The 26,961-nt window shown below is 45.6% G+C and overlaps 1 protein-coding gene across 1 annotated transcript in view; it reads left to right on the top strand.

Annotated features, from left to right (window-relative positions):
* The window catches only part of LOC142803193 (uncharacterized), a 162,019-nt gene that overhangs the window by 27,821 nt on the left and 107,237 nt on the right, over nucleotides 1-26,961 (top strand). The window lies entirely within an intron of this gene.

Raw genomic sequence — 26,961 nt, 5'->3', positions numbered from 1 at the left:
GAAACAGTGTTTTTTTGTATTATTGTTGTATTGTAATTTATTCATTGTACTTTCTTGCATTATTATTGTACCTTCATCTTTAGTTAAAGCATCGGGACGATGCCTTTTTTCAGAGGGGGGCAATGCCACGTTCCATTTCACAAGTTTTTGTTATCGTTTCGAAACACCACACGATTCTCGGCGCAAACCGCGCCTGCAGGTTTCGAGAAGGTTCCGGACTGTAGTAGAGCGATTCGATAAGGTCACGCCCACTGTGCGAACGGTACGGATTGTTCTGGAACCTACGCCACCACCAGCGATAACGCTAGAACATTGGACGGCAAGGGTATAAATGCCGACGCGCTTCGTCGCTTGTCAGTTGTTGATCGAAGGCCGACGCTGCGTTCGCCGCTATCAGTCCGAGACTGCTATCTGTGCAAAACTGCTGCTGTAATTAGACTTTCCCTTTACCGGGCACAGGTTCGCCCAAATAAACAGTTGAATCCCAACACGAAGTTTTCTGTTTTTGGCCACGTCACGACCCTGTGACAATATATTCAATAGCTTCGTTGCCTTCTTGCCTAGCACATTGAGCTGTAGTTATAAACCTCTGCTCTAGGCTTGTCTCGTTTCTTAGGGAATTTAGGTGGTTCCAAAATTTCGCAGCTGCCTTTCTATCTTTTAATGTACTTCTGCCAGCCACTGGGCTCCCTTTCTTCTAATCTTTTCATTGATCAGAAGGGATGCATTCCTTCTACAGCTCAGAAAGATTTACCATTTTCTTTCAACATAATCTGTCGGTTCACCCCGCTGCTTAGCATGTCTGTGTTCCCTAGAGGCTTCCTGACGTTTTTCCATGGCTCTCTTAACTTCCTCATCCCACCAACTTTTGGGTTTGTGTCTTCTTTTCCGGGGTAACTTGTCACGTGCCTTAACAAGCTTTAGCTCAGTCTAATTAAATTCGTGTATGTCCATACTGTTTTATTATTCTCAGTGATTACTTTCTCAATTTGTTTAGTGGCTATTTCAATTTGCCTTTTTGAATCAAAATTTTCCTGAATTTCTTCATCTTGTCTCTTTCCCACTTTCACTGCTCTTCCAAAATTTAGCTTGATACGTTTGTGATCACTACCCAGACTTCTGGAGCCACCTTTATCTATGTGCATTCCCCTGAGCTTATCATACATCCTATGTGACATCAGTGCATAATCTATCGTCGACTACAGCCATTCTACCTCCCATGTTATTTGCCCTTCACACTTCTCGGTACTGTTGCAAATGATCAAATCAGGCCTTTCACACATATCCATGATCATTTTGCCTGTCGGGTCGGTATACCCATCTATATCTTCTATGTGTGCATTCATATCTATTAGTATAAGTATCTCGCACTCTCCTCGTAACTTTTGAATTCCCTTTGATATACACTCTACCATTGCCTGGTTTTCCTCTCTGGCCTTTGCTCCCGTCCACAAGTACACGAAACAAAGGAGTGTCATTTGCTCTGCCACTTTCTCTTTTAGCCATAAATGTTTCTTGCACTCCTGCTTGAAGCTTTGCCAGTCTGTACTTTTATGAATGAATGCCCCAATACCACCCTCCTTTCTGCTGCCTTCTGTTCTATTACAATATTTCCACGCGTAGTCTACATTGTTAGGAGGTTGATCCATGTCCCTGAGATGTGTTTCTGCGAAACCGTATACCATCGGTCTCTCCTCCCTTAGCTGTTTTTCTATCTCTTCCCACTTCAGCCTGTTCCTACCACCCAGCATGTTAATATAGCCTATGTCTGAATTGGCTCGGTGCTCGTGGGTACGTGCATTTCTGCCCCGGACTCTACCTATCTTAGGTACTGGTGCCACTTTGGAATCGTACCTGTCCATACCACCTATCAATGAGTCTCTCTGGTTGTTATCCTCGTTACTAGCTATCCTGTACCCCGAAGGGCCCGCTTGCTCCCCAAAAAAGCTACTGCGCGTCCTGCAAGTAGCCAACCCACCTCATGACCTAGCCGCCCATCGAAGTAAATTCTATCTCGTTGAAAACTACCTCACCTATGCACCTCTCTGTTTATTTCCACCACCTCAAAGCCTTTCTCTTGACTCATCCGCCATATCTCTTGGTTTGCGTTGACAACTACTGTTTGCAGGTTGCTATCACGCATCGGTACCTCCGGTATCGTGCATATCGCTACCTGTACCCGAGGAGAAGTGGCGCGCATGTCATCGACGCCTTTCGCCAGTATAGTTGTTAGACCTGCTGTGTCTTCATTTAGGACATCGTTTAAACAACCTGAAATTATCACGAGGTTTCGTCTATCAGCTGTATTTTTGAGTTTTGCGCTCGCTTGCCTCATGACTGCTTCCAGCTTGTGTCCTGGGAACGCCCCTACTGCAACCCTCTTGTCACCTCTTACCCTCTCTTTGATGGCTTCTGTGCATCGATTCAAATTCGAGTCCCCGGCGATTATCACATGCTGTGACTTTTCAGCTGGAGCGTCCTGCGCCTGGGGGTTACTTGCACCTGTGACGCCAGCTGCTTTGTCTCCTCCCAGCCCCACCACTGCTTTGCTGAAGCTGGGCCTTGCGACAAGTGAACCGGCTGAACCTGTTTTTTTCAAACTTGCTTGCTCTTTCTTCTCCGCAGTTCTAGTTGCCGTTTCCCTACTGTTCTCTCCATAGGCTGCTCCTCTGTTTACCTTGGCTAGTTCTTCCTCGGCGGACTTCAGCTTTTCTTCCATAGCCCTCGTTTTCTCTTGCTCTGTCGCTAACGCAGTCTCGAGCTCGGTGATTCTCATCAGCATGTCACTCTGGGTAACCATCATTTTCTCCATTTTTTTCCTCGACCTCACATTGCCTACATTTCGCGTCAGCCTCTTCTCCTTCCGCTTCTACTCTTGGGGCCACTTTCAAACCAACCCCACATCCTGAACACTTCACAGTCTTTTTAACCATGTCTTTTCGACACCAATTGTCCCTATGACTTGTCTCACTCGATAATTACAAAACTCGAGCCCTGCCTTACCAAAAAGAGAAAGTCTAAGCTCTACTACAAAAATTCTCAAGCATTTCCCCGAGGGTGAACATGGTTAAGTGCGAATGCACGGGGTGATGCTATGAGGAGTATTTATAAATTCGCACTATTATATTTATTAATCACACTATGGTGCCTTTATGGTGTAATGGTTCCTGGGAATCGCAATTTGATCACACGGGGGAGTTTACGTTAACTCACTGGCGAATGCCAACGGATTTTAACTTTACTCTCCCTCATAGCATCACCCCGTGCATTCGCACTTAACCATGTTCACCCTCGGGAAAATGCTTGGGAGTTTTATTACTGATGATGACGATTAAAGTGTAATTAATGAATTTAAGTGTTCTTTGTCATTAAGCATTTGTACACAGATACATTATATACGAAGTATTATTTATTTACACTTCACGATGCGTCCGGACGAGCAAAGTCCAGGGCTCGCACCCTCTCCCGCGCGGCACGTTCTCTGGCTCGAACGGCTTCGAGAACGTCCACTCGCCGTTGACGATTGCGAGCAGCGTCTTGACGCCGGCCTTCATCGCCCTTCTCCGCCTGACGCTTGCGTTGTCGTTCCGCTTCTTGGGCCGCGTTCGTGGCTCGATGCTGACGCCTCATCTCGGCCTCGCGAGCGCGCAGTTCAGCATCCGCTGCACGCTTCGCCCGCTTGTCCTCGGCCTCGCGAGCACGCAGTTCGGCATCCGCTGCATGCTTCGCCCGCTTATGTTCGGTCTCACGAGGCCTTCGCAGCGCCGCCTTGTCTTCTAACGTCGGCGAAACCACCGCGGTACCGTCACCTCCAACGACGGGTGCAGGGCTGGCATTCGGTTGTACTGCATTCGTTGTTCATGGTAGCGTTGCCTCCGGGACCTCCATCGCACGACCCGCTCTCGACGGGAGACTGAGAGAGAAGGCGGGCGCGCGAGAGAGAGGAGTGCGCGCGCAGCTGCAGCGAGCGAGGAGAGCGGAGGAGCGAGCGAAGAGGGAGAGGGTATAAGGCGCGTTACTGACACCGATATCAGCGTCGCGTCCGTGGCTTATTCGGTAGAGCGTCCCGCTGCGGCCCGCCAAGTCCTCTTTCTTTTAAAGATAGAGAGAAGACTGCGGACGCCTCCGACGGTGGTGGATGGTTTGTGGTCGCTTATAAAGTGTATTCACACTTAAAAATTTGCGTGTTCAATGTACGTGCACCCCCCCCCCCCCATGGGGTGGCAAAAGAAAAAGAAAGACAACAAAAAACAAAAAAATCAAACACACACACACAAACAAATAAATACCTGGTGACTGACCCCCGAAAAAGCCGTACAATAAAATAAGTGCTACAGGGATTTTAACTGCTGCCCTATAATTATGAAAACAAGCTCAAAACATGCGAAAGAACTTATCTGCGCAGTCGATCGGGAGCGCTCAAAAACCACGTCCATCCACCATGACAGTCCAAACCAAATCTATTTTACTACCCCGTATTTATTTTACTACACCGCACCCTCTAGCGTACAGCGCCGACGACGGACACGCGATCGCCAACGTCTTCGTGTGACGTCCTTCCTATTTTCTCGTGTGCTCGCAAATTGTGGTTCCGTCTTCGAGTGCGAGCCGCTGCCGTCTTGTTTCTATCATACTTTTTGTCGGCCAACCGTGAATCATCCGATGGCGACGTGCGTCCGTCGTCTGTCTGTCTGTCTGTCTGTCTGTCTGTCTGTCTGTCTGTCTGTCTGTCTGTCTGTCTGTCTGTCTGTCTGTCTGTCTGTCTGTCTGTCTGACGCACAGACGGACGAATGGACGAACGCAAGGACGGGCGCATTGACGAACGGGCGCTCAGATGAACGCACCAAAGGACACACGGAAGGACGGACAGACGCTTGAAAATATGCACGAATGGATTGGCGCGCGGATGGATGGATGGAGACGCAGATGAACGGATAGACGCACGAATAGATGGACGCGCGAATGGACGCATGGACGAGCACAGGGTTGGATGCTTGGACGGGCAGATGTATGGACAAATGCTGGGATGGACGTAGCGATGTACACACGGATGGACGCACGAGAGAACGGACGAATGGATGGACGCAAGGATGGATGCATGAATGGACAGACGCACAGAAGGAGGGATGGACGCACGGATGGACAGATGAACGCACCGACGAACGAATGGATGGATGAACACATGGACGAACGCAAGGACGGACGCATGGATGGACGGGTGAACGGGCGCACAGATAGACGCACGAGCGGACGGACGGATGGAGGCATAGACGCACGGATGCGCGGAAGCAAGAACGAACGGACGGTCGGAAGCACGGACAGAATGACGGACACTTCGCCCCACTCATCATCATTCGCTCCATGGATATGCTGTGATTTTTCTTATTTATCATACTACCAGTAAAGTCCTCTAGTATTGTACCATTTGCATGTTTCAGCGTATATGCATTTCGTTGTAATAAAACCCCTTGATCTTGGGAAAGTAGCGCCATCCACTGTACTCGCCGCCGTGCGCTCGTTCTCTTCTCTCCCTCCTCGCCCCCCTTCACGTCCTCCTGGTCTGCGACATTTTTCTGCACGATGATTGGTCTCCTTCGCGGTTGTCCTTGGAGACGCGTGGATCTTGCGCTTTGCTCGTTATTTTTTTTCTTTTTCGCTCGCGCCATTTTTCGCAGATGCTCTGCATAACAAACGTAGCGCGCACTTTGTTTTCTGTGCTTTGGCGCGTGCTAAGCTGTGTTGTGCCTATGACTGCAACAAGTACACGAAAAATGGTTATGCACTTTTTTATGATACCCCAAAGAAAATGCGATGGCTTGCGCATGCAGCAGTGGCTGCACAGCATTGGCCAAAAAAAGCTTAGTTCTGACAAAGAACAGTGTGCTTTGCGAGGTAAGACGCCTTTCTTATTGCTCGTGTCGAAGCATCACCGGATGCTGCATCTGAAATATTGTTTCGGCCTGCTCACCAACATACGTGTTTTTTAAGGGTGAAGTTCCTTACGCCGTGGGTTGTATGTCCCTTGTCGTCGTAGTAGCTAGTTGCATTGCATTGGATGTCCATAAAAACGGTGTCACAGCATATCCACGGAGTGAATTATGATGAGTGGGACGTAGCACCCATCAATCCATCCATGCTTCTGTGCGTCCGTGTGTGCATTCATTCATCCGTCCGTCCATGCATCCGTCGATCTGTGCGTACGTCCGTCTGTACGTCCATACATCCGCACGCTTCGCCGCACTCGGCATCATTCACCTGATGGATATGCTGTGATTTTTTTTCTGGACTATTCGTACGTTGCTTCAAAGTAGAGTTGTCATTAGTATGCTGAATACCTTTGTTAGAAACAAGAATAAAGTTGAATCATTTAACGATTTTATACAAAATTATGTCAGGGAAAGTTGCCTTAAATAGACCTTGTTGCGTTCAACCAGCCACTGCTAGGAATACTCGCCGTAAACATGATCGATCCTTCACACCCATATTGGCACAAAGTTTCTCCGAAAAGTTGATGAATGCATTTTCTCCGAGCATTTGATGAATGCAATTCACTGCCTCATGAGATTTTTCGACTGGCGATTTAGCTATGTCGCTGAAATGTTATATACTTGGTAATTAGAGTATTCAAATATGTTATAATTTTTTTGCTGATTCACAGACATGTGACCTCGCATATACATGTTTTTTTTTTTGCTATTCTTGGTCACTTGACGTTTCCTATGCCCACCCTGCCCGGACTAAACATGCTGGTCTGCAGAACGTCTAAACAAATAAACAATATAAATAAAACTATTCAGCTCATATTTCTTCCCCTCGCACGCACGTTGGCGATTATTGATTAATATGTGGGGTTTGATATGATTGATATGTGGTGATATGAGGGACGCCGTAGTGGAGGGCTCCGGAAATTTCGACCACCTGGGGTTCTTTAACGTGCACCCAAATCTGAGTACACGGGCATACAGCATTTCCGCCTCCATCGGAAATGGAGCTGCCGCAGCCGGAATTCAATCCCGCGAACTGCGAGTCATCAGCCGAGTACGTTATGCACTAGACCACCGCGGTGGGGCTCACCTCGGCAGTCGTCGAAATCACACAACTGTTGTCTGCTTTCGCTGTGAACAATTACGTGGGATGACGCAGCTTCTCGGTCACTCTTTTTGTGACTGTTAGGATTCGTTTACGAGGAAGTTTGTTGGAGAAAACAAATGAATGGATGAATAGAGATGACACCAATTGGCGCTTCTTACCATAGGGAGTTTATTTTTTATTTGTTTTAGAGAGAGAATTGACACGCAAAATTTATTAAAGATATGTGGTCCATCCAAAGAAACAAAGAAAATGCAGAAGCGCAACAAAAAAATCATAATACGGTGAAAGCGAGTGAGCCATTTGTAGGAGACCGTGACCACAATCGTTTTTGTTACGCCTGCATCAGCATGTCTTCCATTTTCCAATAAGAAACTATAATATTTTTATACCAGTGTCACATGGGTACTTTTGACCGGGATTACTCAGTCCAGGTAAAAATTTTTAATTGCTATCGACGCGCAAATTACGATGGCATTCCTGGTTCAGAGTTTCTCCCCTCTCAAGTAACTTGATCGCTAGTTTCTTCAAAAAAAAACGTGAAAACAACGTTCTAGTTATTTGTTTTCTTATGTTTGTGTTATTGTGGTGTACGATTCACTGTCGGTGACACTTATTCGTATTGACATTGCTGAAAGGCCTTCTTTAGTTTGGAAACCACTGCGCAAAGCTACTTTCACACCGAGATGAACACATAGCTAAACGATCCACCACCCACAAAGTCATTGCTATATGTGACCTGCGTCGTATGCTGGCTCTCAAGCACGGAAAAAACAATCCGAACACAGACAGACGCGCCGCAAGCAGAACTACATCAGATGCAAACGTGCAGCATGTTATCATGCGGCAGAAAAACATCCCATAAAAGCTTCAAGTTATTTAGCATGCCCTATTTATACGACCTTTAGAAGAAGCCAATCTTTTCATAAACGGTTGACTCAGTGTTCCTAATTATGTTATCACCTTTTAAAAAACTGGCCCGCATCTATCTGCATGCTAATGTGCAAATGTCGTCGAAAGACGATAGTGTTGCGTGCGGAGAGATTCAACAAAACGTTTATTTGATGTTCTGTCAAGAAAATTGGTGAATGGTATTCTGGAAGCGCTGCGGTAGAGTGCCTCGAGCGTACAGCGGAAGCGAACGAGCGCATCAAGTCACGTCACACGTGAGACATGGGCGCCATCTGACAGTTGTCTTGGAAAACGAAGCGCGTGGCTTTGAGACGGGTGTGCGCACCCGTCTAAGAGGTGATAAGATGTAGAATGCAAGACGACAGGTAGGTGGCACCACCATCTCGTCTTACCAAAGCGTTGGAAACACTCGCCTTTTCGTGAAAGCGTTGAAGGGTCAGCGCAGCGTGATTAGCGCTACGGTCCTTAAAATTACCTTTCTATGCCTTTTCTAGTAAATGACGCACATTCAGAATATATACGTCTTGTATGGTACCCCAGACATGCGCAATATTTGCTTTTTAATTGACAATTGCACAAGTATGAATGCTAAACCTTGAGCAACATTGGTGGGCGCTGCGCATGGTGTCGGTGATTTCAAATACAAGGTGCCTTTAAAAGTGGACAAACAGACAAAGGTACAGACAGACAGACCAAAACTTTTGCGCTGAAGGTCCTCAAGAACGACTATCACCTTCAAAATTTTCAGCACTACTGTGGCGCGCAAGCTGCCGCAAATGAACCGCCTTCATTGAATTCTGCGGGGCAGGAGCGTCGGCGAAAAATGGCGCCGCGCACCGCGCGTACTGCAATAGGGCGAGGTGAATCGAGGAGGAAACGCGCGCGTGGAGGAGAGTGTCGTTACTTTCCCGAAATCAAGGGGTTTAACGTTATATCACGGAGGAAGGAAAAATTGGAGAGGCCCTGACGTCACTCGTTGTGAAGCCGTGATGAAGCCGGAAGTCGGTCATATTGACTGGGCAGATTTTCATCTCTTGTTTACATCCGAATGTAAAGCAGAAGGTGCGACTCACTCTCCGGCTCGGAAAGCATGTGGGCTGCGCAGTGCGCATGTCGTGATGCTCCAAAATTAATGCAACAGAGCTCAACCCTCTGGGCCAGTGTGACAACTTCGTCAAATCATTTCGTTCGAGTATAACAGCGAGTAACAGCTCGCCGACAACGAAAAAAGTACAAGAGAACTCGCGCTAGATGCACTGATAATGGTGAGTGCTTTCACGTCAATAACTGAGCAACTGCACAGACAACACGATCGGTCGTGCGCCTCGTTGTACGGTTGCATTCCACCAGGCGGCTGACGCGGCGCCCGGCCGCTGTGCCCGTGTTCTGCGAGAAACTCGCCGGCGTCAGCATTCTGCAACTGCGGTGACTTTGAGCACGGTGCGAGTGACACTTGAACGTGGTTGCTCCAACACTGAGACTACAACGCTGGGTGCGAGTATAACAAGATGAATGAAAAAGGTGTTTTAATACGCACATGCAAGTTGTTACTGTACACATACAGAACACGAAACTACGTATGTACCCATGGTCCTCATCGCGTCTTGCTGGGCACAGCAGTTTTGTCGGTTGTCCCAAGCAGGAGCACTGCACAACCGTCACTGTCCTGCGAGGCGTTCGTCGTCGTTCCGCTTCGTCACGGGGCCAAACGCAATTTTGCTGAACCCTTCAAATGTTTCATCCGCATCATCCGCCACCAGACACATAAATATGCGCTCGTTCTATGCACTGTTGAGGCCTCGTAGTGAACAAAAGGTTTTGTAAACGTTGCTAGGAGTACAGTGACTGCCAGGACAACACTGCGTAACCAATAACGTGGCGCAGAGCCCAGATATTGTTCGTCACGGCTCAGCACGAGATCTGCAGAGGCACACGTGCCGCCGCCAGCCGTGGCCACTCACTGCTAGACCAGCTTCACTGCGGAACCCGTAACCATAGCAATGCCGCCATTGTGCCCAGTGAATAAGGCCGCCATGATGTCATTTCCTCCACACTTTTCACGCCGCGCGCCAGCTCGGCATGTCCTCTCTTATAATTCCTTCCTCCGTGCATTATATGTACAAGTATCACCCTCTACAGCCAGTTCACTCTAAACCAAAAACGGCTGAAATGAGATCAACGGCTGTTTTAGTCCTTCAGACCAACTGTTACTCCCCGAAAGGACCAAGCGGAACAAGATGGCCGACATGTTCGAAAACGGGGGAGCAACTATTCGTCTGAATTTTCTAAGGGAGTAACGGAAAGAATAACCGTTGTAAATGCTCTCGTCACGCAACGGTTACTCCCCTGAAGGACAGCGCATACAAATATGCATGGCGCCCACATCGATATTCACGGGCCAGATTATTATTTGTTCTGTGTGCCAAACTCCACCAAACCAAAACAGTGGTTTATTTTAGCATCCGCAGGTAATAAAATAGCAGCTATGGCTGAACACAGAAGGCCTGAGAATATAGCTACTGCAAGTGCCTAACACACGCTGCACCAGCATGGAGAGTTGGCACGTCAAAGCGGACTAAATGCCGAAACACGTGCAAAACAAGGATGTAAAAAAAAAAGACTAGGCATGCCGTTCGTCTGCTAGGGAAGGGCGTCAAAGCCGATCAAGCACCAAAACACGTGCAAAAGGAGCCCCCCCCCCCCCCCCAAATATATCAGAGAAAAAAAAACAGACCCAGACGCGCTTTTCATCAGCCGTTAAACTTACTAGCACGTTTCAACGTGTAGTTTGAGGGCACAATGACAAATCTGCGTCATCTGCGCCCGCACGACAAGTGTGGCGGTAGTATAGCAAGCGATGTAATTTACAAAGTGATCATTATTCAATGTTTCTGTGTACTAGCACTATATAAAATCTAAACTCATTTTTTATAAATAATTGTAAGTTTTAGTACACCTAAGTTTTTTTTATAAGTGTATTAGAAGAACACACAGAAAGCACTGCGCTGACGCCTGTGCTGCCACTGCTTGACGTTTTTTTTTTTTTTTTGGCGCAACTAGGTTCGCGTTCGCACTGCTCATATTCATATGGTTTGTGGTCGGCGAGCACATGGGCATGCGAACTTGTGTGCTATGTTTTGATCGTGCATTTGTGTCGCATATTTGTGTTTCTACTTAATCGTGGGGAAGGTTAGTGTACATTTATCTTTAGAGAGTGCAATGTTGTTGTGGATTTTGCTCCTGGATGGAACAAACACAACGTAAACACGTTTTCAGCTATCTGCAAGCCTGTTCGCTCATCGGACAAAAGACTGTGCATGCATCAGCGTGAAGGTGAGTGGCGTTTCCAGCAACATTTAATGCTCTTACAGTGTTGGTAATTACAGTCTAGCATTGGTTGGGGCGTTTTCAACCCCAAATTTATGCTTGTTCACAGCTTGTGAAAAATGTTGAGTTCTCGAACAGCTGGCTCATTGTTTCTTCTCCAAATACATTGTTGAGTGGTTGCGCTATCAAAAGAGAAATGATTTGCTCTTGCTTATTCACCGTATCCATTGCCAGCCCTATCGGACTAAATTACCTCTATTATTACCGCCTGCATACCCTCTTGCTTCCTCTGTCACCACTGCAGTGCCGGTGTACTTTTGCATTTAAAAGTTCCTTTCCGCAACAGTACCTCGCTTGAAAAAACATTGGGGCGGGGTTGTAGCTGCCTTCATACTGGTACTTTTCTATCATTGGCTTTATGTAACGTTAACGGCTGCGTGTTGGGGCCTTGGGCCACGTTTTTTAGAGCTGTAAAGTGTATGTAAATCAGTAAGTGAACAAATCATTGTCGCGTCACTTCACTGGCATAGCCAGGCGGTAGCGCACAGAATTTTTTTAGGCCAGGCGTAGGGAGCCCTACGACGACCATATTTGCTTGCCCAGTCTCCAATTCAGATAAGCGTTCCCCCCCCCCCCCCTCCCCGCACGCCTCAAAAAAAAAAAAAAAGTCTGCATACATCACTGCGTCAATTGCTTCACCTCTACGCTGAACGTATTAATTTATAAGCGCACCATCAAGCGATTACTTTACATATGGACCGAACAATAACAGGAGGAATGACCCAAATATTTCAGATTTCTTTAGTGATGCAAAGCCTTCGCAAAACTGAATATTGCGAAAGACAATCATAAATGCTGTAGGTTCACGTTGGCGTTGTCATTATTATGCATCATGAAATCTTTATCCGCTGTGAAAACGTGGCAAGCCGTTGAAGTCACATTTTGACGTTAATACCGATCGACGAAAATTTCGACAACTTCAATAACGCCGTTTAGGGATTTGCCGCATGCACATAATTAGGCTGATTCCCACTTGGCTGCTCTTAACCAGACTTCACTGCTACCAAATAAAACAATATTTGATGCATGTCCTTTACAACTTTTTTTCTGGTGTATGACACAAATTTGGTTATACTGCAGATAATGATGCCCCCAATTGATGCAGAAGTACAGAAAGCAAGTTAATTTTGGTAAGTGAAGACTTTTTGTACTACATATATGAAAGCATCGCTTTTTTGGGGGCAAACTACGCATGTGTTGGCCAGCAAAGAGTTTATCATGCCATATGGTTACACTGGCACTGACAATATGACATGGCTCCGCTGGCCCGTTTGGGTGCTCACACTGTTACCGTTAAGATAAAATGTTTATGTTTTCATTGCAGGGATTGCTGTTTGTGCTAGAAAGCCAACTGCCAAGATTTGTTTACGCTGGTGCTACTAAAAGTACGCTTTCCCTATTTACGCGGGTTTTGGCTTGCACAAAGCATCACACTTGGGCCTAGATTCACAAAGCTATCCGTGCGCAGGCCTTCATTACAGGGTTTCTTGACTCGCCTTTACCCTGTTTTTTGCAGATGTTTCGTGGGTTTAAAAGTGCCACAGCATGTTGACCTCTCCCACTCTGAAAAATTATCGTTCAAAGTTCTGCAAAAGTGGGCTTAACTTTCTAGTGCACCTCCTAGCTGTTACAAGATCCTGAAGTGTTATGCTCTTGCTAGAGGTGGCAGTGTTCCTAATGTTTGTATTTCCATCACGTTGACCAAGTATGCGATGTTGGCTTGAATGGTAGCCCATCCTCAACAAATGTCTTTGTGGCACATGTAGAAGGCAGTACAAAATAAACAGGCAGACATTCACACTGGGCGCTAACTACAAATAATGCTTTTTTTTTTGGAAACCACGGTGCGCTTGTTCCAATTTGTCCGATAGAGCAGTAACCTGTTTGGCTGTGAACCAACAAGACGTTGAACTAATAAAAGCTTCACATATAGTTGCGCTCAGATATATATGTATCCGCAAGCTATCTGTGACACTGTCAAACGAAAAATCAGAATATCTGCGCATGCCTTAAGATATATTGCTTCGTTCACATATCTCGTGGCTGTGACTCGTCAACCGAGCGAACGAGTGCACCCTAGTTTTTTTAAATTTAGAGCATTTTTGGAAGGTAGCATGGTCTACATTTTATTGTCTATAGATTTATCCAGCCGTTTGCCTCAGGTACAAGGAAATATACTGAAGATTATCATGTAGCCTCTGCTAATGGTTGATTTCAAGCAGGCTTTGCATGCTTGGCTTGTGCCTACAGGTATTGCACAATCCAAGACACAGCAGCGTATGATAGAACAGTAGAATCGAGAGAAACTATGTGCACAAGCTAAATATGTATTTTAACAAGGGCGGACGGTACGTGTTATTTGCCACACTCATGATCTCGCTTAGAATGCCCATTGGTGAATGGGCTCATAGAAATTTCACTCAGCTGTGTATAGGAAACAAGTTAACTGAACCTAAGGGTATCTTTAACTGCTACAAATATGCCTTCCTGAGGTGCTGCACATTTCCTTCCAGAATATTGCTATCTGAGACATCATGTGAAGAGCGTCTACCACATCAGCATTTATATGGCTTGCCAAGTAACGTTTGGCCAAACCTACCATTTTTTTCACATTACCTTTTGCAGTAGACATCCTAGAATGTAAGCGCTGCTGCAGTGTGTGTGACTCATTGTTATGTATTGATTCTGGCATGTTAAACCTCACACTTATATATTTTTTTTCTTGCAGGAATGAGATGCTTGATATATGCCTGCGGTGACATTCCGCTGCGCTAGCTTAATGGAAACACCAGCTGCGAAACTTGAGTCTTTCAGAATTGTAGAAGTTGCCCTTCTCTCCCCAATGATGACACAAAGTGCCTGATGCTAGAAATTCAAGATTGTTTTTCCACGGAAGACGCAAAAACCTTTGATGTATTATGGCGCTTGTTTAGTGCTGGCTGTGGTGTGGCGAAGTCTACTTCTATGTGTGCTCACACGTCGCCTGAAAAAAAAAGAAAAACAACAAAGCATTTCTTTTCCTTTCAATATTGTCCACTTTTTGTGTTAGAAGCACCCAAGCAGTGCTCTTCCATAAAATCACATAACCTTAGACAAAATTGGTCATTTGTTTGAACCAAGTTTGGCCCTGGGGCCACTGTTTAAATTGTGCACTTTTCAGCAACAACTAGCCTCACGTTGTATGCTATGGCCTTCATGCAGCACGAGTTGAAATTGACAACTTCTTCACGACAAAGACGGAGAAACAGGTTTCAAGAAGCTTGCTGTATGACGAGAAAATTCCGATAAGACTGGACAGGATTACAGCTGGCTACAGTCTATGCAATCGTGCACAATGCAGGCATCCAACACTTTTTCCATGGCCCCCGATCGGCACATGTCAATTTAAGTTTATCTCAACTGGATACTCTTTTCAATTGGTATGCACTCTTTAAAATGTAAAGCAGATTAAGCCATAACTTTTTGAAAACCTTGGGTGTAGAGCACCGCCGGTAGGTTCCCCGGAGTCTCCCACCATGTTGAAAGGTGCTCTGTGATGTCTTTCTTCGCTAGACAAGAAAACCATAACTAGGGGGCACTCCTGCCTCACAAAAAGTATTGCAAAATGTCCCTTAGTAGTCGGACATGGTGCTCAATTTGCAATTTGTTTGTACGGTAACCTTGTGGCTCTCTGCATGCTAGCTGTGTCTCCCATTCGTTGGTTCATCACGCCATCGCATTGAGCATGCACTAACCCAAGGCACTTGTATGCTGCGTTTGACTTCCTTTGCCCTGTCCTGAACAACAACGCTCATGATTGCTTGTGGCGTTTGTGCAAGAGACTTAACAGTTGCTGGGAAACTCCGCTGACTTCGTGCTGCACTGCTTGTCTTGTGTACCTAATGTTGAACCATTCATAAAAACGACGCCAAGGCTATGTTATGTATAACATCAATAACCAGGCCTTCTGCAACTTTGAGCTGCAGGCACGCAACAAATTTGAGCAAAACATCGCCAGAAACATCTAGTTCTAATACCTTCGGGATAAACAGTTGCTTAGTGTCTGAATAAACAGAAATATTTGACCCTTTTATGATCACTTGACATCAATCAGTCTTCACACCCAGTAACTCACGCTCCTCTCCATTTGTTGCGCTTGAAACCTTGCCTGCGATCGACAATGTGGAAATTAATGAAACAGAAGTGTTTAACCTTCTCTTGAAATCAGGTGATAAAATCCTCAGAAACAGGCCTTTGGACGCGTGTTGCTTCGCTTGTGCGATACGTTGAGATATGGAAAAGACCAGCATGATGTTCAAAAGTAGTTCGCACCTGTATGCCTCCCTGTTGCTGAAGATTAAGTTATGGCAGTCAATTTTGGTAATGTTGAAGTCACCAACAACTACCAACTTCATCCAATCGTGCATTTTCTTGAGAAGGTAGTCGTGCAGTTCTATAAGAAAAGTTTCGAATCACCAGGTCGTCTGGATGATCCATCTATCCGTAAAACCATTACTTCAAATGTGACAGTGCTCAAAGACTCATGGTTAGGCACACCATCCCATATAGCGATGGCTACACCAGCTCCACAATTATCAATATCGTTGTGGTTTAGACTATATCTTTTTGGAGTTACATCGGAATCATGTACACAGGGATGAAGTCATGTCTTCGTAATTAAGATACCAAGTGTATAGGCCAATGAAATCGCTTATGGCTGATCCGTCTTCTTTGGTAAGACTTTAGCCTTTGAATATAAAAAAGAAAACAACAGCGCATTTTCCTGACATCATGCATTTAAACAACGGCCCTTGTGGCCAGCCATCTTGGAACAAGCCACTTAAGAGCTATTTTTTTCCACATGCTGATCCTGTGCGAGCTGCATGTGATTCATTTTTCACTTTCTTCTAAGAAAGCACAACATTATCACAGCAACAAGAACAACAATAATAATAATAATAATAATACTATTAATAATAATAATAAGAATAGTAATAATATCTGAGGTAACACGTCCCGAAACCACGACATGATTATGAAGGACGCCATAGTGTAAGGCTCCGAAAATCTCAACCATCTGGTTTTCTTCAACCAGCACTGACATCACAAAGTACAGGTGCCTCTACCATTTTACCTCCACTTAAAAGAGACCACTGTGGCTGAGATCAAACCCACGAGCTGTAGGTCAGCAGCCAAGCATCGTACCCATTGATCAAACATGGCGGACAACCTTATCGCAGCCTTCTTCGGTTATGTCTTGATGATTGCCACAATATCCTGCACCATTTACGAACTGTGAAAGAAAAATCCTCTGTTACTGATAGGCTTGTGGCTTTGAGCATTTACGCAGAACTGTAACTTTTTTGGCGAAATCATTAAACCCCAGTATGACGGGTCAGTCGTGACTAGTTCATATCTTGCCAACGTGATGGACACGTTCCGCGGTCATTACTTTTGTTTTCATCAAATATGTATCCTTCACGACGTATGAGTTTCCTTGAATACCAAGTATTAAAATGTTGTTACGATGGCTTCTGTTTTCCAAGTCATCCATTTTGCCATTTAATTTTGCAACTTGTTCTTGAACACTATTCACTATTGCGGCACACTTTTCATCCTTTTATTAGCAGTCATTAAGCGGCGCAAGTGTATTCTGGATGAGAGACAGGTGTGTTTGGACACTCTTCATTCCAATTCATTCCGAGATTTTATGCAAAACCTTAATTTTTGTGGCAGTGTTTAGGATCTTCTGCGAAAAATCGCTGCTATGGCCTAGGTTTTCTTCATCACGCTTCATATTTAACAATAACAAAGTTATGCAATACACAGCTTTAAAACATGACCACAACCAGGCAAAGCTCCGCAAAACCACAAGGCATGCATAGCTTGTCGCAAAACACTTTGCATATTGATATTTCGCACCAACCTGTGCACATAAGAGCACAGAATTTAGCATAGTAGTGGGCCTGGCAGCGTCACCAAGCCCATTGAAAGTGCTGCTAATTATGAGTAAGCAGAGTAAAAATTTTGGCTACTTGGTGTGGGTTCATCTTGGTCAAGCTACATGTTGGGCAGGACACTAAAAAGTAGCGAAAAGAAAACATGTGCAGAATTACAAGTTTTTGCGAGACGCCATTCTGTTATGTGAGGTATGATTCCATTAACTACAGAAAGAAGTACGTATATGTAATCAGAACATGTCGCGTGCGTTGAGTAATTTTATAAGATTCTAGATTGCTATCTCTTCTGACTTCTATCAAATTTACGCAGGTCACTGAAGTTTTATTTATCATACTATGGACCGGATATATAAACAATGTCAGACACTGCAGTGGACAGAAGATTTCGCTGCTGTAGCTTAGGGAAATACAACCCTTGTATAATGATGCCGCTTCTTTGGTATGAGTGCAAGTTAACCAAAAACCTGTCTAAATAAAATGCAAAGCCTAGCCTTTCATTCTAGCGAATTTAATGTTGCATATTGTGAGAATTTGCAATATACCAACTCTTCATTAAGTGCAAAAGAACCAAAAGCTAATGAGTCTGTCCATAAATTACGACAGCACCTACTACTCCATGTAACTCATATGCCTAGGTTGCATTGAATGCACAGGCGTCATCACATGGCTAGTTGGTTCTGATAGTAAACGTAGTATGCGTGGAAAATTTATGCATATGGAAGCATAAGGGAAAGTCGTTCTTATTAGCGAATGGAATGTGTATCACAAGAAAATGTCAAGAAGCCTGATGTCAAGACTATACATAAATCTAGGGCTGGCAGCCAGAAACCTAGAAGCGTGGGTTAATTTCAATTTTTTCGACAGTATATACAGGTGAGCATGCATATACCTATTTATAAATACGGTAAACTACTCGTGTTTAGAAACCTAAAAGTTGTGTTAAAAAATGTGCGATTGTCAAGTGTAAAAAGAAAGACTGATTTGCTGCTCAAAAATGAGTTTTTTTTTTCTGCTCCAGATCTCCAGATCTCCAGATCTCCTTGTTTTCCAGCGTTGTCCGAGGTGAAGTTCAGCATGCCCAAAAGGAGTACTGACACAAAAAATTTAGCCTCGTGTTTTTCTGTTGCAATGCGTTGCTGTAGGGCTGTTAGTCATGACGCGACACAATGTTTCCCACCGCACGCGGTACATAATTAATTACAGGCCCCTCATTATCGATCAGTTTCAGTTTCGGTTTTAGAGAGCTCCAAAAACTGGGTGCAGCTGTCACCACCCAACTTGTGCAACTCTTGACCACGTCAGCACACAGAACATTAAAGCGCTTCCGCACGATCCACATCAAGAATTACTTTCGAATAGGAAACTGCACTGGAATGTCGCCAAACACGAAACTTTCTAAGCGTGGGCCATAGCCACGCACTCGTGAACAGCCGCCGAGAAATATAGACTTCGGAAACTGACGCGGCAAAAGAAAAATGGTGGCTATGACGTCATGATAACTTGTTTTGTTGACCGCAGCGTGGTGACGTGAGGGAAGTAGGGGGTCACGTCGAAGTCACCTCCTAGAGTGTCTATAGCGCTATGGACTCGGTCGCTCAAGCAAACTTCAAAATAATTTAAATTCCTTCCAAGCTACATTCTCTGTTGATATCTTGAAGATGATATACGAATGTTCACGAGAATTGATCCCGCAGGCTATCTCGGTCCCGAAGTTTAGTGTCAGTACCCTTTTAAGAGAACCGCCTTTTATGCGGAATTATCAACCACCCAGTGACTTCGCCCGCATGTCGTATGCTCAAGATATGCGGAAACCTTGTACACTTGCAATTCCGCATCCCACCGTGGCCCCAGCCATGCTGCAGATGGTCGAAACGGCCAATTATTACAGCGCATCTCGCCTGAACTCGCGGAAATCAGACGTCTCGTGTGCGCCAGATTGACGTTCTCTCTGCTTCCACTGTGGCGAAGCTGGGCATCTGTACCGACAGTGCTCTTGCCGACAACTTGGACTACCGGACTTTCGACAAACTCACTGCCACCCAAATTCGGCCAGCGGCCCCCTAAAATTGAAGCTTATGTGGTTCAGAAGCGCGGAACTTCGTCATCCTTGCACCAGCCACGCTCCCCATCACCACGGTGATTTTCTCCTAATCGCCGTACCTGTTCGAGCATGGCGCAGGGTTGGTAACCCAGCTCACGCCGGGAAAACTAACCACAGTGACCTTCGGGGGCGAGGCCGCTCATACTGGACCGAAGCACAAGGCCTCACACTGACGCTTCTGCAAACCCACGATTCCCAGACGACGACGACACCAGCTGGTTCCGCAAAGATTTCATTAGACATTCCAGTGCTGCTCGACCGTCGCAAAGTCAGTGCTTTAGTAGACACGAGTGCGAATTTTTCTATAATAAGTGAAAAACAGGCCGCCCTCCTGAAGAAAGTGACGCCAGTCATGCCACTCGGTGTTTGCACGGCACGAATGCAGATTCGCGCTTATACCTTTGTTCTCAGCTTGAGCGTTCTCCGTCAGTATTCTCAAAACCTGATCATTGGCATTGACTTCTTGAGGGAGCACGTTGCTATCATCGACATTCGACAACGCCTCGTCACGTTCTCAACAAAAAGCGCCACACCAGAGCATGATCCCAGACACGATCGAGTATGTCGGCGTGTAATTGACGATGATGTGATGATATCACTGCGCTCAAGTGTTATGGTTGAAGTGGCGTGTAATTAATTAGCACACGGTTAGATCGTCGCGGAGAGAAATCGATCCCTACTTTTTTCCCAAGGTGTCTGCGTAGCGCGAAGCCTAGTCGACCTCCAGGCCGGCAATTCTGAGGGTCCTATTACAAACTTCAGCTACGAGCGCCAACACCTTTTCACTGGTACTGTCATCGCCTATGTCCACCCAGTAACCAATGTGAATAAGTGTTTTGCTTCCGAGATGACCGATAATGCCGAAGCACCTCTCCAGTGTGTCGACGTAAATCCAATGCTTTCTGACGAAAACAAACGAAGGCTCAACGACCTGTTGATAGAATTTCACGCCTGCTTTGCACGTTCGTCGAGAATCCATCAGACGTTGATTACCAAACACCGTATTATCACCTATGGCGGCGCGCACCCTATACGGCAGCAGCCTTTCCACATTTCATCAACCGAACGACACGCAATTCAAATGCAAGTGAAGTAAATGCTTCAAAACAGTGTTATACAGCCATCAAGGTGCCTATGGTCATTGCCATTCGTCATTGTAAAGAAGAAGGATTGTACATTTTGCTTTTGGGTTGATAACCGGAAGCTGAATGACGTCTCAAAGAGAGACGTGTACCTGTTGCCTCGAGCGGACGATTCTCTTGACAGGCGGAGGCGAGCAAAGTATTTTTACTCAATTGACCTCAAAAGTGGTTATTGGCAAATTGAAGTCGATGAACAGGACCGTGAAAGAACTGCTTTTGTTACTCCTGGCAGTCTGTATGAATTACAAGTGCTTCCATTGACCCTACGTTCTACTCCGGCCACAGTCCAATGAATGATGGACACCGTTCTTGCTTACCTCAAGCGGAAACGTCCTCGTCTATCTCAGTCATATCGTTGTTGTTTCGTTTTTGTTTTCAAAAATGCTTGACGGACACCTTCGTCGCCTACAGAGTGTTCTTGAAGCTATACAATCCGCTGACCTGACCCTCAAGCCTGAGAAGTGCCATTTTGGCTACAAATGAGTGAACTTTCCGGTTCACGTTGTGGGCGCTGTAAGTGTTTGGTGCGATCCTTAGAAGACTGCCGCTGGGGCCACTTTTCCAGCTCCGACAAACAAGAGAAATCTTCAACAATTTCTGGGGCTCTGCGCATACTATCGACGCTCTATTCATTACTTCTCTATGATTGCAAAGCCGCTTATCAGACTTACGCGTGACGACGCCCCATTTCTGTGGACTGACGAACAAGCTGCTGCCTTTGTGGAACTGCAACATCGATTGTCTTTCTGCAACATCTATTGTCATTTCGATGAGGGTGATGACACAGAGGTGTGCACTGACGCAAGAATCATTGTTCTTGGAGCTATTTTAGTGTGAACACAAGATAAGACCAACGTGTAATTGCCTACGCGATCCGCACTCAGTCACGCGCCGAGACCAACTATTCAACCTCAGAGAAGGAGTTCCTCGCGGTAATATGGGCGATTACGCCCATATTACCGCGAGGAATATTACCGCGAGGCCTTATATCTACAGGCGCACATTTAAAGTTGTGACTGATCAGCACGCTTTATGTTGGCTGGCTAAACACCGAGACCCCTCTGGGCGATTAGCACGATGGAGTATGAGACTTGAGGAGTTCGATGTCACCATCATATACAAGTCGGGTAGAAAGCATGAAGACACCGACACGCTATCACGAGCACCTCTGAAAAGCGACCCTACAGCTGTACAACACGACAGTTTTTTCCTGGGCACACTCAGTAGGGCGAACCTGCTTAGTAAGCAATGAGGAGACCCCGAGTTAAGGCCCATCATCGATCATTTAGAAGGTAGCACCGCATCTATTTTTCGTCCACTTTCACGTACGTTGCCGTCATTTTGCTTACTATACGGCATATTATACAAAAAACACCGGTGTCAGCAGCAGATCTCATGTGCTAGTCGTTCCTCAAGACCTTCGTGATGACATCCTATAGCCTGCCCCGATGAGCCGACATCCGGCCATCTGGGATACTCACGGATGCTCGACCGGGTACGACAGCTATATTTCTGGCCTAAACTCGCAGCTTGTGTCAAACGCTACGTGAAAGGATGCGGCGAATGTCAGTGTCACAAGTCACCACCTGTAAAGCTTGCAAGCCTCCTAGAACCCATCGACCCACAGCGTACGCCGTTTGATTGGGTTGACATGGACCTTCTTGGACTGTTTCCTTTGTCTCACTCCGGAAACAAGTTAATCATCGCCGCAACTGATTACTTGACGCGTTACGCGGAGACGAAGCCACTGCCACGTGGTAAAGCATCTAAAGTCACCCAGTTTTTCATGCACAACGTTAGGCTTCGTTAGAGCACCCCGTTATTCATCATTACTGACCGAGGGACAGCGTTTACGGCAAAACTGTTCGACGACATTTTCAAGCTCACTTACATGAGCCACCGATAGATAACCGCATACCACCCCCAGAGTAACTGCCTGACAGAAAGGCTAAACAAAATGCTGGCGAACATGATTTCTATGTGCGTGGATGTGCAGCATAAAACGTTGGATGAGATCCTGCCATACGTAACGTTTGCATACAAACACCTCAACCCAGGAAACGGCAATGTTCGCACCCTTCCGCTTTGTTTACGGTCGGGACGTGCAAACCATGCTAGACGCCATGATTATTTGTGACATTGACTAGCATGAGCTGTTACCTCCTCACGTCGAGGATTACATTCAGCGTGCAGAGGAACCACGTCAACTAGCTCACGTGCACCTACGATTGCAGCAATGTGCAGACGCCCGAAGGTACAATATCCACCATCGACAAGTCACCTATAAACCGGACGACCATGTGTGGGTTATGACTCCTATTAGGCGACGAGGTCTGAGCGAGAAACTCCTTAGCAAGTACATCGGACCCTACAAAGTATTACGACAGTTGAACGAGGTCCACTATGAAGTTATTCCAGACGGAGGCTCGGCAATGTTTCAGCGCCACTCAGCACGAACAGAAATTGTACATGTCGTCCGCCTAAAACCTTATTTTACGCGGTGATACTCGCCTTATTGCACTTGGGCAGCAAACATTTTTTTTTAACACGATAGTCTTCCTTGGGGGCCTTCGACACAAAAATTTTGGTCCGTCTGTCTGTCTGTCTGTACATTTGCGTTCTTGTCCGCCCTTAAATGTACCCTAAACGGCACCAAAGTGGTTAAACAATAATCCGAATGGCCGAACCCAACCGCAGCGCCCACCAATATTGCTCATGGTTCAGTGTTCATACCTGTGTGATTGTCAATTAAAAAGTAATTATTGCGCATATCTGAGGCACCATAACAACACGTCAATATCTTGTATGCGTGTCTCTTACTAGAAAAAGCATACATAAGTAATTATAAGGACCGTAGCGTTTATCACGTTGCGCTGACCAGGCAATGCTTGCACGAAAAGGCCAGTGTTTCCCACGCTTCGCTCAGGCGACATGGTGGTGGCACCTACCCGTCGCCTTGCGTTCTACTCTTTGTCACCTCCGAGACGGGCGCACAGGGTGTGCGCGCTTGGATTTCCAAGATAAATGCTAGATAGCGCTCATATGTCACGCGTGACATGACTTGATGCACTCGTTCGCCTCCACTGCACGCTCGAGGCAACGCAGCTCCTCCACAATACCAGTCACCAATTTTCTTGAGCAGAACATCAAATAAACGTTTTGTCCACTCTCTGCAGACGCAAGACTATCGTCTTTCGACGACTTTTGCAGTGTAACATGAAGATACGGGGCCATTTTTTTGACGTTGTCCGTTGGGTCTCTAACAAACTGTGAACTGCGTTAATTTTCTTCCTTATGACCAACCACAGACAACATTTTTTTTCTGCTTCTGCATATGCCCTGTGCACTGTAAGAATCGTTTCTTTCTTTCTTTTCCATGTGGGCGCTTGTGTCTTCTTGTGTATTAGCATTCAGTCGATGCTCTAATTGGAGGGGGAATAGTGTCACGAGGAATTATGAGCCACCAAGCACTAGCCAGCCGAAAAGGGGGAAGAGAACAAAGTATAAGTGTGTGTCAGCGCTTCGTTCAAAGATACTCGCTCGTGCCTTTCTGCCCTGGTGTTCTTGTCTTGTCTCTACGGCTCTTGGTGCGTGACAATATTAATTTGTTTAAGGCCTTCTGTACATTTTTCATGCACCTTTGATATACAGTTATTATTTTCTGTTGGTTTTAGGTAGCCATGATTTTTAGTCCTTACTTGTCATGCGCGAGGACATTAAGATGCCGCATATGTAAACTTTTCACATGTAACCTCACACTGCTTGCTGTGATTTCTCTGCACATACCTTTTTACGTTGTTTATGATCAAACAGCTGCGTAATTGCGTTATTTGCTTGCTTTCGATTAACTATGTGGTTCAACAATTAGTTTGCCTTGTGCAGTGCCAAGTTCAGTCGCATGCAGCACTACGGTTCCGTATATAGTAATTTCTCAGATTTATTCACATGTTCTTTCATTTATTTTTAAATCGTTTTAAATTCAGTGCTGTCCAAGAGCGGCAGTATGTTCGAGATGACTAAGTAAAAAACAACAAGCAAATCAATAAATAAATCAGCTGTTGGGGCTCAAGTCTGTGCCTACCAGGTGGGATCGTAAGCCCAGTGCTACCTCTAAGACAACACTAATGTTCAAGAACAATTTTGAGGGCGAGTTCGTGCTTGCTGAATACCATATTGTGCGAAAAATCAGTGCGAGAAAGGTTAAAACTAACTAAGGGGTGTGACGTACAGTAAAGAAAGCTCCATTGAGTGGACGGTGGATTCGCATAACCTGGACGATTGAATGACTGATGTGTGGGGTTTAACGTCCAAAAACCACAATATGATAATGAGAGACGCCATAGCGGAGTGCTCCAGATATTTCAACCACCTGGGCTTTTTAAACCTGCACCTAAATCTGGGCACACGGGGCTACAGCATTTTAGCCTTCCTCGGAAATGCAGCCGCCACAGCCGGGATTCGATCCCGTGACCGGCGGGTCAGCATCCGAGTACCTTAGCCATTAGAACCACCACAGCGGGGCTTGAGCAAAGCGTAGGAGCACATATCTTTCTGATAATGGCTTTCGGGTGCAATTTCGTGGCATCTGTGCAAGGTATTAGTACACACAATTTGCTTCCAAAATTTAACACCACTTCACATATTGCGGTGTTTTAATTCTGTTTCCAATAAAAAATCATCTAAGTTAGGCTGCTGCATCGTATGTTGAATTGAGAGCAGCAGTCTCATTGTAATGTGTTCATGACATTATGTCTCTCTTAGATAACATGCATTGTGAAGTGCTCTTCTTCACTCGTTCGCTAACACCATGTCGGAAACTTGGCTGAGTGACCCCAGTGTCAGGAACCGCCGCCTACACAAATTGGACCCATCGAGAAAGCTTAAAGTTCTATCGGACCTCTCCCGCCAGGATGCAACTTTACTGTGCCGCCTGTGGTTAGGAGTAGCTTTTACAAAGGCGTACTCTTTTCGCATAGGAATGGCGGATAGCTCCCGATGTGAATCGTGCGACACTGACGAGACAATAGAACATCTACTGTGTTCATGTGAACGTTTTGCGAGCGAACGCAACTTGCTACGCGAAACGTTAGAGACACAAAACAGTATACCTTTTTCCGAAGAGAAGATACTTGGCTCATGGCTCTACGCGTCGCTGGCCAGCAAAGCGACGCGGGCATTGCTAAGTTTTGTAAAGACGACCGGACTACACGACCGCTTATAAGCGTGCAATGGACAAGGTCACATCTACACACACGTTGCCCTTCACTTCTTTCTCTCTTCTCCTTTAATCCCCTCACCCCTTCCCCCAGTGCAGGGTAGCAAACCGAACGTGCGTCTGGTTTACCTCCCTGCCTTCTATTTCTTCCCTTCCTCCTCCTCCTCCTCCTCCTCCTCCTCCTTCTTCCACATTGTCATTTATTTCAAAACATGTCCCTGTCTAGGAAACCTATTTACAGTTAATGGGTTTGCGGACTAGTCGGTTTTGACACACAGTCAAGTGATTAATGACACAAAGGGAAACAGACTAAAGGAGACATACAAGTGCTATGACTCACACATTGTTTCATTTTCAGAAGTGCATTACGTATAAAGCATTTTATTCTTTAACGAGTGAATATGTCTGTCTCCTTTTGTGTGTCTTTTTATACTGTGTAATCTATCACTAGTTTTCTTAGTTCTATTTTCTTGCTCAGCAAATTTATCATAGTTCATTTGTCAATTTCTCTATCAACAACACTTTTGTGTATACTATGTTCAGTGACAGTAAAAAAAATGAGCACAATAATAACAATAACTGTGTCTGCAAATACCACGTGTGGCTGTAGTGTACAACTATGTTTCGGAACACAGTAGCCACGTTTTGTTTCACAATACACTTTTTTTCAATATTCAGGTTGCATGGACAACAGTGGACTCTACTACTTGCACTGCATGTTTCACTTAACATGACAGAGATATGCATTGAGATGGCATGTACCGTTTCCTGCTTCATATTTTATTTTTTTCAAAGCAGTCCAAAACATTTTAGAACTTTAGTTTACCCATCAGTCAGGGGGGGACAACAACGCTATCTACTTTTTAATGTGGCAAAGCCCACGCTAATCGCATTTCAGTGTCTCTAAATGTGAACTTGTATCTGGGGAACGCCTAGGCTCAAACCGCTTTGCTACACAAGTTTCTTGAGCACTGTTCCCGTTAACAGCGCGCAAGCTGGCAGTGCATCGCGTGATATAAAGAGAAATAAGATGGTAAAGGACCCTTGGGCAAACGCATGGTGCCATGAGAATGAGCTCCCCGTCACAAACGGCTAACATTAACACAAGTTCGTCCCCTTGGTTTACGCGTGAAACAGAAGACCACAGCGCTAATTCCTCCGGTGATACAACCCACC

The sequence above is a fragment of the Rhipicephalus microplus genome, chromosome 3, assembly GCF_043290135.1.
Source record: "Rhipicephalus microplus isolate Deutch F79 chromosome 3, USDA_Rmic, whole genome shotgun sequence".
NCBI lineage: Eukaryota > Metazoa > Arthropoda > Arachnida > Ixodida > Ixodidae > Rhipicephalus > Rhipicephalus microplus.
Note: the sequence above shows the minus strand (reverse complement) of the source record. Positions and strands in the feature narration are given on the sequence as shown.